The sequence below is a fragment of the Leucopleurus acutus genome (genome assembly GCF_964270905.1).
Source record: "Leucopleurus acutus genome assembly, chromosome: 8".
NCBI lineage: Eukaryota > Metazoa > Chordata > Mammalia > Artiodactyla > Delphinidae > Leucopleurus > Leucopleurus acutus.
The window spans coordinates 21,878,223-21,891,912 of NC_139151.1; the positions used below are offsets into that span (position 1 = coordinate 21,878,223).

The following is a 13,690-nucleotide window of genomic DNA, read 5'->3' on the forward strand; positions in this document are numbered from 1 at the left end:
GCAATTAGTGCTTTGTAAAACAGACCCCAGAGAACATGTTTGCTTCCCTTTCACCGTGTGAGGATACAGGGAGAAGGTACTGTCCATGACCTAGAAAGTGGGCCAAACAACGAATCTGCTGGCACTGTGATCTTGGCCTTCCCAGCCTCCAGAGCTGTGAGAAATACATTTCTGTTGTTTCTAAGCTACTCAATCTGTGATATTTTATTATAGCAGCAGGAATAGACTAAGACAGGAAATTTATTGAGGATAGAAATCGTATAGTTAAAGAGCCCATTAGCATCCCTTCAATAGTTTGCATCCTGGTCAGTGAAGTTGGGGGTGAGCAGTAATATTCTTCCTGGCATACTGGCTGTCCTGCAACTGAGTAAGCATAGTGACTCTGTGAAGTTTCCAAAATAAAGCAAATGACACTTTGTGCTCCCTCACAATGACCATATTCATTCAGGTTTTTAGCTGGTATACATCCTGCTTGCAGAAAGCACCTTTGAGTGGCAGACACTTTGCTTCTGTTAGTGCCCAAGAGGGTTTGGCATTGACTGTGCACTTATCATGGTAGGCTGTGTGCCTGTCAATCTCTGGGTGATAGGGCTGCCTCTCTAGGCTCCTCTGATTGCCTGAGGAACAGAGAGTGTTGTATACAGCTACCCTTTTGATACCTTTCTTTTCTTTCATTGTTCTGGCAACTGGGACCCCTGCATAATAAGACTGCCAAGCCAGGTAAGGAAATGGCTGGTGACGTGAAATGACCCTGCAGTGGGAATCAGGAGATTTGGGATTTATTTCTGTTCTGCCACTAATTTTTTATGTGCCTCCTGAAAAATAATTTATTTCCTTGTGCCTTTTTTTCTCAGCTGTATATGAGGTGGTTGGACTGGAGCAAAGTTCTTTACAGTTTTATCATTCTGTCACCCTCGCACTTAATATTTAATCAGCAGCAATAATAGGGATGTTTCTATCCATGTATGTGTTTTTAATTTAGTGTCATTATCATAAATAATAGTGGTCAGGAATGATCCTTCTGGAATATTGGAGCTGAAGTTCCTCTGAGTGCTTTTGTGAAAACATTATCTCAAAGTAAATGACATTTATCTCTCAGTTAGGTAGTAAAGGACAGGAATGGAATTTACATTCTACTGATTTATGCGCTTATTTTATTGACTTCATTAAACTTTACATTTAAACACTGTATATGTGTGTAATTTATTAGAAAATTAAATGGCAGTGACATTTGATACAGGCAGATGAGATGGAAAGGTTACATTTGCATGAATCCATGCTTTAGTTTTTAGTTTTAAGTTCTGAATTATAGCAGAGTCTTTTCTCTAGTTATTAACCCATTTTGCAATATATTGATTAAACTATCATTTGCTTGGAACTAGGAACTGTTTTTCATGGCTTTCAGTAAGCATTCCATAAATCGTTGAAAGAAGGAGTGAGAGAGGCAGTCATGCAACCGTGTGGATGGACACTGGTTCCATCCATGATCTAATCTGAGTGAAGCCAGCCCTCTGTTGGTGGTAAATTCTTTAGGTGCTTTTGGTCACTTTCCCCCATTTCCCTTAGATATTTTTCCAAACTTCATCATTAACCATAACCCACTTATACAATTCTTGCTGCCTTCACTTTCAGCAAATGACTCCCACACCTCCTTCCCTAAGAAAACTGAGGTCATCTCAGGGCAATGATGCTGCAACTCACTGACTTTGATGCTCTACAGACAGTAACACCTTGTTTAATGCTATTAAGTGGTCGGGAGTTCTGGGGTCTGGGAACACAGCACCCATCACATTATATCTGATTGTGTTATTGCCGGGTGTGTTACAGTTGAGTATGCCAATCAAGTATTGCACTCTTTCTCACAGACCCGAACTCCTCCAATTCTTATCTTTCTTTCATTACAAACCAGAAATATGTCTATACACCTACCCATTCTTTCCTCCCTTCCAGCAGAATCCTTCCTTTTCAAAGTCCACCTTCCACCAATGCATTTGATCTCTTCATCCCCTGCCTTCTCCAAGACCATGCTTTTTCTTTTGTGTCTTCGATTTCTCTCTCTCTGCTGCTTATTTTTGTCAATCTAATTCACTTTTGCATTCATTCATTCAGATCAGATTGAATTATTGATCCTAATTCTTCCTTCCCCTTTAATAGGATTATACATCCACCCCTTTGCCATATAACTTGGCAGTGTTCTCTCGCTCTCATTTCTCTGGGTCTGTTTCCTCATGTGCAAAAGGAAGTAGTTGAATGAGATCAGATTTTTTATATAGTTTAATATCCTGTGACACACTCAATATTTAATCAGCAGCAATGATATGTGTTTTGAGTTGAGTGTCATAATTCTGAATAATAGTGGACAGAATATACTTTCCCACTTCTTTGGTGTTGGACTTGGTCCTGTGATTTGCTGTGACCAGTGGAAGGTTCACAGAAGTAACAGTGTGGCAATCACAGCCCAGGCTTCAAGAAGCATGACATGATTTTGCCTGCCTTCTTGTTTTCCAGTGATCTGCTGAGAGAAGAACATGCCCCAGGCAGACTCTAGCCCAAAAAGAATGAAGAAACACATGGTGTGGAGCTGAACACAACCCACAGCCTGGAGCCAGGCTCAGCAGAGTTCATCTGAGATCAGCTGAACTCAAGCTGACCCATAGATTCATGGGCACGAAAGGAATGCTTGTTATTTTCAGACCTTGAATTTTAGGAGGATTTGTTATTTAGCATTACTGTAGCAAAACTAACTCATACACTACCCAATCTACTTTTCCACTCGACAATTATTTATTGGTAACTAATAAATGTCAGGCACTTATTGTAGGCTTCAGGGATACTATGGTGAATAAAACAAAGCAGGCAAAAATATATGAACAAAGTGATTTCACATTCTGACAAATGCTATGAATGAAACAGATTGGGGTGAAAAACAGGGATGGGGGCCATGGAAGAGTGTACTTTTGGTTTGGGTAGTCAGGGAAAGCCTCTGCAAACCCAACTGAATAAGACATAAATGACAAGAAGGAGGCAACCAGAGGATGATCCAGCCATAACACATTCCTGCAAAGGAAGAGCAAAGTCCTGCAGTGGAAAGTCCTTGGCCTTGGAACAGACTTGTGTCTCTCAAATAAGCAAAAGCTGTAAAATTAACATTAAACATAATTCCAACCAGTAGAAACTGGGCTGATATCTAGAAATAAAACCAAGCCTCAGGCAGCAGCTAAGCCAGAATAGAAAACCAGGGTGGCTGCAAAGAGGGGCCGATTCCGGACTTGCCTTTTTGGCTGCTCGTCACGGACATCTAGGGTGGGTCAGACTTAGTGTGCAGCTGACAGATAGCTGTTGTTGCACTGAATTGGATACAGTTTCTCTTCATTGTCTGCATCTTGTTTAGTATTTCTTGGGCCAAAGCTTTTTCATCTCAGCTTGAGATGCATTACATAATTTTCACCAGATGCAAATGATTTCACAATTTTCTATGGGAAAACTCTGTTGTTTTTCTTTTGTTGTTTTCTTTTCCCCCCATTCTTTTAATCAAAGTTACATGCATACATGGTTTGAAGAGTCAAATAAGTCTATAAAGTTTCTTATAAGAAACAACCATCCTCCATGAGCAGCTTCCTCACACTCACATCCACCTATCCCAGAAGAACTTGAACCTCTTTTACTTGATTATTTGGCCTTTTGCCTTCATGTCTTTAAATAACAGACATTGCTACTTCTTGATTTGCCATTTTTGGATATTTTATATTGATTCCTCACAACTGACTATGAGAATTTAATTTTCTTTCTTCCTTCCTCTCCCATGAAATACATATATCTATTCTATCACCTTTTCCTCTCAGTATAATGCTATGGTAATTCTACTTACATCAGCGTTCAGTATTTACATTATCATTTATAGAAATGCTTTTAACAGGTGAATCATACAATAAAAAGTAATTACTTTTCTTTTCTGCCTCTAAGATGGTCCCCAATGATCCCTGCCTACTAGTATTCAAGGCTTTACATATTCCCCTCCCTTGAGTGAGAGCTGGACTTATATTTGTTGCTTCTAACAAATAGAAGATGGCAGAAGCAATGAGATGTCACTTATGAGATGAAGTGACATAAAGACAGCTTCCATTTGGGGCACTCTCTTTTGTTCACACACTCTAAGTGTGATACAGATCTAAAGATGTCCCCCCAAATTCCCATTCCCTAGTTATTCAATCAAACACTCATCTCAGTACTGCTGTGAAGGGATTTTACAGATGGAATTAAGGTTCCTAATTAGCTAACCCTAAAATAGGAAGTATTATGAACTAAGTGTTTGTGTTCCCCCAGATTCATATGTTGAAATCCTAATACCCAATGTGATTGTATTAAGAGGTAGGCCTTTGGGAAGTAATTAGGTCTTGAGGGTGAAACGCTCATGAATGGGATTAGTAGTGTTATGAAAGGGACCCCAGACAGCTTTCTCAGCCCTTCTGTCATGTGAGCACCCAGTGAGAAGACTGCTGTCTATGAAGAAGGAAGCAGGTCCTCCTCATATACAGAATCTCTCAATGTCTTGATCTTGAACTTCCTAGCCTCCAGAAATGTGAGAAATAAATGTCTGTCATTCAAGCCACCCAGTTTATGGGAGTTTTGTTATAGCAGCCCAAACAGATTGCAACAGGGAAATTATTCTGGGTCATCCAAATAGGCCACTGTAATCACATGAACCATTGAAGGCAGAAGAGCCAGGTGGAGATGAGGCAAAAGAAACAGGAGATATGTGACAGAAGGGGAAACCAAAGAGATTCAAAATGTTAGAAGGACTTAGTTCCCCATCACTGGCTCTGAAGATGAAGGGGGTCATGAGCCAGGGAATGTGGGCTTTAGAAGCTGAGTGTGACTCCCGGTCAACAGCCAAAAGGAAATGACAGCCCAGTCCTACTACCACATGGGACTGAATTCTGCCAACCACATGAAGAGTCTGGAAGTGGATTCTCCCCCAGAGCTCCAGACAAGACCCCGGTCTGGCTGACAGATTTTATTCAGCTTTTGAGACTCAGATCAGAGACTCTGAGCCTACCTGGACTTCTGACCCACAGAGCTTGAGATAATAAGTGGGTGTATTTTTTTGTTTTTTTTTGCTATACGCGGGCCTCTCACTGTTGTGGCCTCTCCCATTGCGGAGCAACAGGCTCCAGACACGCAGGCTTAGCGGCCATGGCTCACGGGCCCAGCCACTCCACAGCATGTGGGATCTTCCTGGACCCGGGCACGAACCCATGTCCCCTGCATCGGCAGGCGGACTCTAGACAACTGCACCACCAGGGAAACCCTAAGTGGGTGTTTTTTAAGCTGCTAAATTTGCAGTAATTGTTACAGCATCAATAGAAAACAAAAACACGGCAGAAACCACTGGTCAAGTTGTGAGCATACAAAGGGAATTGGGGAAGTGGTAGTGTCAAGGATCCATCATGATAAGGCTACTTTATTAAATAAAATTTTCTCAAAAGATTACTCGAGAGAGGTCATGCATTTACTCAACAAATGCTTATTGAGTGCATGCTGGCAACACTACTATGAATAAGACAATGGTTCTGTTTTTGTGACTTTCACAATTCTAATCAGAAAAGAGGGTGTGTGGCTATTGATTACTTTTGTGTTCTGTTCTTCCAAGTCTACTCATAACCAGGGGAGAATTCATCATACTTATTTTGATACTTTTTAGGAAAATCTAAAATTATTTGACAAACATTTAATAAACACTGACTAAACCCTCAGATTGTTCCAGGTCCCATGTGGTAAAAAATGATTCCTGGCCTCACAACTCTTATGTAAGGAGAAGGCAGATGTGGAAGTGTATTGCTACTGCACAGGGCAATGCTTTTAAGAGGAGAAGGGAAGGGGGCCCAAGGAGGAGCAAGGTTAGGTTTCTAGAGCACTGATCGAGATGCACACTAGTTAGATATTTTTAATTTAGCAAGAACTGACTTTTTCACTTTGTCTTTCAGAATAACAAGGAAGACAGTATTTCCTTCTCTTCCTCTTATTTCTGATTCTAGTACAGATCCCAGAGAAAGGTAAGAATGCATTGCCCTTGAGCATTGCCTAAATTTTTACTTCTGCTCATAAAAAGTAGGGGTCTATTAGATATTTGGCCTTGAGCTAGACAGATGTGTTTGTGCAATAGCAGATTAGGATTTCCTGAAAGGCTTGGTTGCTTGTTTCATGCTCATGAGCACTACGATGTTTTGACGTGTGCTTTTCCCAGAGTAATCTCATTACCATTACTCATTTACTTATTTAGTAAGAGACTGTTTGCTTGGGGGGAGCCCTGTGTGTATTTAAAAAATAGTTACACTTTCAGGTTTCCTTGATCTTGTAAAAAGAACAAAAAGAAGCTGTTGGTTTTCCACACAGAAATAACTGATTTGAAATCAATCTGTTTTCTTCTATATACAAACATGGGCACAGATGTGTGTAACCTGCACTGAAAGAGTTTTATATAAGTTTGCATATATATGTCTCTGTGTTCTTTTTATTGAATATTGCTCTGTTTGGCTTTCTCATTAAGAACCAAAGAGATCAGAGGCACAGCTTCACATTTGTAACTCTCCTCTATTGTTTACTAATTCCACCAATAATTACCTGCTATGTGCCTAGCACTGTGATAGGTCTTAGGGATATAAACATGAGCAGGAAAGAGTCCCAGGCTTTAAGTAACTCAGTTTGATTGAGGAGCTGACGTCTAAATTAATTTCTGGAGAAGAAGAATAAGTAAGAAATGCTCTCCCCTTGAGAGAAGTTGGACCAGTGACAAGATGATACACCAACCTTGGTGACAAAAATAATTCAAGGTAGAAGAAAAGCTTTCTGCCTAGGAGAGTCCCTCCTTAGGAGATAGAATTGTGGGAAATAGAATTCCATTAGAATGAATCAGGTAGGAATTAGAAGTGGAAATTTGATGGGGAGCCCTATTTAAAAAAAACTGTATTAGTTAAGACAATGTTAACTATTACTAAAAAAATAAAAGCAAAATGTGTAATTGTTTAAATAGGATAAAAACATATTTCCCAATCATGTAAAGTCCAAAATAAACATGCCTAATTGGTGGAAACTTTCCTCCATGTAGTGACTCAGGGATCAAGGCTCCCTCCATCCTGCGGCTTTACTACATTGAGCCCTGGTTTCCAAGGTCACTGCAATCTGCACCAAGTCCAAAGATAGTGAAAGAGTCCAGATGCATGGGGAGGTTGTTTATGGTCCAGGCTTCAAAGTGGCACACATGCTATTGGCTAGAATTTAGTCATGTGAACTCACCCAACTAGAAGAAAAGTTGAGAAATAATAGTTTAGCTATGTAGATAGAGGGAAGAAAGAGACAAACAGTTAATTTCTGTCACAAAATCCTTAAGCTGAATCATAATACTTTAGGGTTGGAAAGTACTAGAGCGTTTTGCATCTATTTATTCTCTTCTTCCCTGGCTGGAGAACCCTTCAACTATTTCTTAAATGATGTATGTTCTAGGCTACTTTACATTTTTTGTCGCCTGAATCTGAACTCTCTGTAATTTGTCAACATCCAACTTTAAATAGTGGTGTCCAGAAAGATCATATTATTCCAGATATGGTTAGCCAGAAAGAAGCTTAGTGGGGCAACATTTTTCCTCATCAATTTGAAGACTGATGAAGAAAAATGTTGCCCAAGACAACCAAATAGCCCAAGATTAGATAACCAGATAGTTCTTCTTACTTTTTATCATATAATTTATTCACTTAATTTGTAGGTGTCATGGATTAGAAACATATGAACCACATTTTGGTGAAGTCACAATAAATGGCTTGAGTAAATGTTACTCTTTCTTGTTCACTATTGTGTTCCCATGTCTAGCATAATACCTGGTACATAGTAAGTATTTAACAAATATTTAATGAATGAAAAGAGTTTACCAGCATCTTACAAGTTTCCTTGAATTTAATAGACAAATTTCATATTTTCCATTTCTTATCTTTCTGGGCTGCATTCCAGGTGATTTCTGCATATCAGTTTTCTAATTTAGTCCTTATTCTCTTTAACTGTGTGCTGTTGAGTGGGTCATCAGTTGAACCACTTTTTTTTTTTTTTAATTTCTGTGTCTGCACTTTTAATTTCTAGAATTAATTTTGCTCAGTTTCCTTTTTGGATTTTGTTCCTTCCTTTATTTCTCTGACTATTTAAACATCTTTATCTTAAAGTCTCTTTCAGTATGCTCCAAGTTTGTAAGGTTCTGGCATTTGGAAGTTCTTATCTTGATCATCCTCACTGCGCATGAGCGCCATCTCTGGCTGATACTGCTGACCACAGGCACCTCAGGTACACCAAGCCGGGGACAACAGTGGTGTGTTTTTGGATGTGCCTCGGTTGAGGCTCTGTCCATAAAGTGACTTTTGGATCAATTTTTATGTTAATATCTCATTTTAGGGTTCTTTCATCTTGATGATAGTACAGATTTCGGCCACACGCTCCAGACAGGGGTTCGCAGTTCTTGTTTCTGGTGGATGACTGGGAATGGAGCCCAAAGCCTTCATTTCCTCCTCGCTGGGCTTAAAACCATATTCCCCTAGGGCATATATCTGGTTCTTATGCTTTGCCTGTCAGTTCCTTCTTCACTTTTGGCACTGTTTCTTGCTGTTTTATGCTTGACCATGTATTAAAAACATTAAAAGAATACATTCTCTCCAGCATTTCTATGGGCTTGGAGCAGCCACTGGGGTTTCCCACTGCGGTGGACACTGTGATACATGGCCCAGAAACCCCCTCCCTGAAGGATTTGTTGACCCAGCTGCTGGCAGTGCTGTCCGTGGAGAGTCTTCAGCTGTCAGCCCCTTCAGGGATTGCCTCAGCTGTGGAGAGTCACCTCGTCCAAGGTCACGTCCTTTTCCCTGGGCGGCCCACATCCAGTGATGGATTCATGTGGGAGTATAAGGCTGGACCATCTTGGCCCAACTTGGCACTCTTCAAAGAGCCATTCTAGTTTTAAAGCTCCCCATGAGTTTTGTCAAGGCAGTTACTGGACCTGCCTCAGGTCAGCTGTTCCCTTTGCCAGCTCCTGCTCCCTTCCTTGCCCCTCCACAGGTGTTGATCACAAGGTCACTGCTGGTACACAACCTGTCCTCTAAATGCCACTTCACTGTTTGCTTCCTGGGAGCCAACCTGTGACACCACATCCGGCCACTGTATATGAACCACAAGTCTCACATCTGAAGGCATTTAGGGAATGTTGTTATGATGGTGTTGATGAAAAACAGCTGCCAAGCCAGTGGCCTCTTCTCCCATACTAGGTAATAGGATCTCACCCATTTTTCTAAGATTTAAAATTCTCTTTAAAGAGTTATACCTTATGTTTCAAGCCATCAAGATTGTTTAAAATTTTGATTTCGTTTTTCGCCATTTGATTTCTTCTGTTTTGCAGCTTTATAACATATTGTAGTGTGATATGCATACCCCCTATATCGTCATCTGAATAACTGAAAAAATATTTAATAAGAAGGATTAAGAACCTTTCCTGATAATTCCTCCTAGGAGCACAGATCACTATTCAGACTCTAATTTCAAATAGCTGCAAATCTACACTACAATCTGTCTTTCATCATCTTTCCTGGAAGAACATCTAGAGAGGCTCGACTAAATAAATGAATTCATGAAATCCAGGTTTACTCTGTCTACTGAGTACCCCTCATTTAATAACTTTATAAAACGTATAATCTGACATGTCTTATTCTCAGTGAATATATATTGGCTGTTGCTGATGCCTTGTTTTTTCCTAAATGTTCACAAGTGCTGAAAATGTTAGCTGCGATTACTATGATTATGGAATTTAAAAAAATTGATCGTGTCTCCTATTCTAAAAACTGAACATATATACAACTGTAGTGATTAGGAGTTTTATTGGTCCATTTATTAGTTCTATATGTGCCTTAAAAATCTGTAAGAGCTGACAATATTTTATATCTTTATTTCTGGCAAAACATAAGCATGTAGACTTAATTCATAATATAAAGTTTAAATTATGCATAAATAAGAGTGTTTAAACACTGGAAAGAGCTGCTACTTGGGGTGTTGAAATGTCTTTCACTGGAGGCCTTTAAATATCTTTAACTGAAGGTCTTTAAAAAAAGTTTAGATATCCGTTCTTGACCTAATTTTTATAAAACTAGGAGTAACATTTTAATTCCTTAACACACAAAGGACATCTTTCTAAAAACAATACCCAGCATCATTCTCAAGATTGCATAAGCTACTTTGGTAACAGAAAAGATTCCAGTTAAAATAAAGAACAAGACCTACCCGATGTATATCACCATTGATGACGCAGTAGAACACAGCAGTAGAACACAAAGCAGAAACAAAAGCAATAAAATGCGGAAACATATATATGATTATTTGCAGATAGTTTAACTGCAAACTTATGAAATGGGAAGATAACTGACTACAGTTTTCTTAAAATTAATAAAAAATTTAGTAGAGTGGTTGATTACAATTTAAAAACACAAATTCCTATATTTAATTTAAAACTCAATAACCAGTTTTAAGCCACAAAAGAAAAAATATTGCATTCATAGTAGCAATAATAGAAACATCAATTAAACAAATCATAAAATTTATTGAATTGAAACCAACAATAATTGTGTAGAATATAATGAGGATGACTATTATTAAACTTTATTTGTATCCAAAAATAGTTGGATAAAAGGAGAGGCACCATATTCTAGATGGTAACATGTATATTGGAGAAAAGTAAATTCTCTCCAAATTGAAGGTCCAGGACTATTCCAATAAAAATCCTAATTAGTAATTTTATAAGAAATTTAAAGTTAGTCTAGAAAAAGAAACAGATTAGAACAGCTAAGAGCTTTTTTTAAAAAAAAAAAGAGGAGAGAAATAACTGGGGTCCTTCTTCTGCCAGATATTTGACTGAGTTCAACTTGATAAGGTATAGGTAGAAAATAACCTTGTTCTTCCTCACTGTTGACCCTTGACCCCTGGCTTTGTGGACTATTTCTTTCTCATCAGATGAAAACATGGGAGATTTTTGTAAGTTTCCAGTTACTTGAATGATAAGAACAGTCTCATTTCAGTGATTATAATGTCCAGTCTAGGTTAAAACTCTAAATTTCATTTAAAATTATATCTTCTTGGCCATAGGATTCATGACTGTTAAGGATACTGCTCATCTGCTCTTTGATTTACTGCAGGCTCTGGCTCTTCCAGTGGTGAAGAGAGAGATGGAGGAGAGATGAGGGACCGAAAATGTCTTGCTGGCTGGCGCAGGGACGATTACCCATCATGACGCCATCTAGATGTGCTGATTCTTTGTCTCTACTGCTGATTGTTCCTTTCAGGGGGCTCTCAGATGGTAAGTTCTTAACATGCACTGTGGTTTTCCTCTATGAACCACTTCTAATTCTTCCATCAGCTCCCAGGCATCTGGCCACCACCCCCACCACCTTCCACTGGCTGCACCACCTCTCCAAGTGCGCATCTTTGGCAGGAGTCAGGACATCTTCCAGTGGTCCCATCTGATTGGTGAGATTCACTGTCCCTCCCAATAGGGGGTAGTGTGGTCAAGCTGAGGGTGTTCCCCTCTCTTCTGTCTCCTCAGGCAGCTTGTAGGCTCAGCTTCTCATAATCTGTGCCCCAAATTTCAGGGGACAGGGTTAAACACTCTGAGTGGTGTTCATGGAACCCTCACTCTCACTTGGTTAAAAGTGAGAAAACTTTTTCTGTCCCCATCCCTCCACAGGGGTGGTGGGATGGGGAGAACAAAGCGTCTTGACAACTCTCTAAAAAGAAATCCTCCTTCTGGGCTTTTAAAATTTCAGTACTTTTATGCCCTTGAGCCAGGTGAGACTAAAGTCTCAAAGTCATTTTGAGCTGGTTGTGACAGACAGACTTGAAGGTGGACCCAGGACCCCTGCTTCCTGGTGTCCATGCCTTTGTGTAGTCCTCTCCTGCATAGGAAAAAAAATCAGCAAAAGCCATTAATTCACAAAAGAATAAATGTAAATGACCACTAAATGTAAATATATATATATAAGAACAAAATAAGATATTAATTTCCAACAACAAATTATACTTAAAAAAATAAAATGTCAACAAAAATGACAATACACTATATTAATTAAGATGCAGTGTGACAGATATTGCCATAACCTACTATGGAAATGTAAATTATTACCAATGTTTGTGAAAGCACTTTGATAATAACTATTAAGAAATTTAATGGAATTCATAACTTTTGGTTAAATAACTCTGCTTTTAGGAATCTATCTTAAAGAAATCTGAAAAATGAGCAAAGCATTATGTAAAAGCATTTCCCAACAGCATTGTTTAAACTAGCTAAAAATTAGGAAAGAATTAAATCCTTAATAATGGTAGACTAGATAAAAATAGACAAATGATTTAATAATACATATATGTGATGAAATAGTAATCAAACATTAAAACATTTTTAACAACGTGAAAATACTCATATGAAATATTCATTGAAAAACTGGATATAAAATGGAATATGCTCATCCACTCATTAAAATTCTTTATTAAGTGTAAATGTCTACTATTTTTTAGGCATTGCGTTAAATCCTGAGTATGCAGTGATCCCAATTTTGTTATATATCTCTATAGAAATAAATATCATCATAGTTACCATTGTTTTGAGTCATGGAATTATATTTTTTTATTAATTGCCTAATATTTCTCTTTATTTTCCAAAATTTCTCCATGTAGATGGAAAGCAATAAATGAAAAGCTTTAAAATGTCATTTCTTGTAGTACTTTCACCGAGGCTCTGCCTGAAGATTAGGCGGCCTCAAGCCCTCAGTGAGGCAGGAAATTTGGTAACACAAATCTTCTCCTGGTTTATCACTGGTTAATGGGGTGTGGGAATGGTGGGTAGTTAAAAACAAACAAACAAGAGAAGCTTACATTTCTGGATGCAGTAGAAGATTGCAAGGGTTGCATAAGGAGAGCTTTTTAAAGAGGGCAGTGGCTTCCTGCTGAGATTCTGCAAAGCTTCATGAGTGTTTGAGCTCCCTGAGAGCCTGGCTGCCTAGCAACCACCACATAAAGTCATCTTTCTCTACTTTACAAAAAATTCCAGGCTATGCATGACTTATATGAAGATGTTCTAATTCACTGGAGCTTGGAGAGCAATTACTTGTAGCTGTCTTTGGCATTTGTGCCAGGCATATCAGAAAATAAAATGAAGATGCTGTGCACGCCCCGTGTCTTCATCTCCAGCATGCAGAAAGGGGTGAAATGAAAGGACCAGCTGTTCTCCCGAGGCCTTATTTCTTCTCTCCTGCAGACTGAAACTCTCAGAAAGTGCAGAGCCGCAGTTTTAGACCCAGTGGGCCTGGCAATCTTTGCGTTCTAAAGGCAAAGAGTGGGGGGAGGGTGGGGGCAGAGTGGGGGGCACTTGAGTTTACTAAGAGATCCTTCAGCTCCAGGCTCATTTTTCTGCCTTCTTCAAGGGCAATACCCTAGAGACACTTTCTAAGAGCGAGATTAAAGAAGGCATTCTTTTCCCTGAAGTCACTCCATCCCTCTTAACCATGTCCTATAGAAACTTAACATGGCCCTAGAGCCTTCCCCATTCAAATTTTGCCCTGCTGTCCGCACACCCACACATGTTATGTTTTAAAACTCTTCACTGGACATTCCTGGATGATCCTGATCA

At 39.1% G+C, this 13,690-nt stretch overlaps 1 pseudogene across 1 annotated transcript in view; it reads left to right on the forward strand.

Moving 5' to 3' along the window:
• The first annotated feature begins 11,298 nt into the window (after positions 1 to 11,298).
• The window catches only part of LOC309964916 (non-histone chromosomal protein HMG-14-like), an 87,077-nt pseudogene continuing 84,685 nt past the window's right edge, over positions 11,299 to 13,690 (forward strand). The window contains exon 1 of the transcript in view: positions 11,299 to 11,368. The product of the transcript in view is annotated as a non-histone chromosomal protein HMG-14-like (transcript). The remainder of the gene's footprint in view (positions 11,369 to 13,690) is intronic.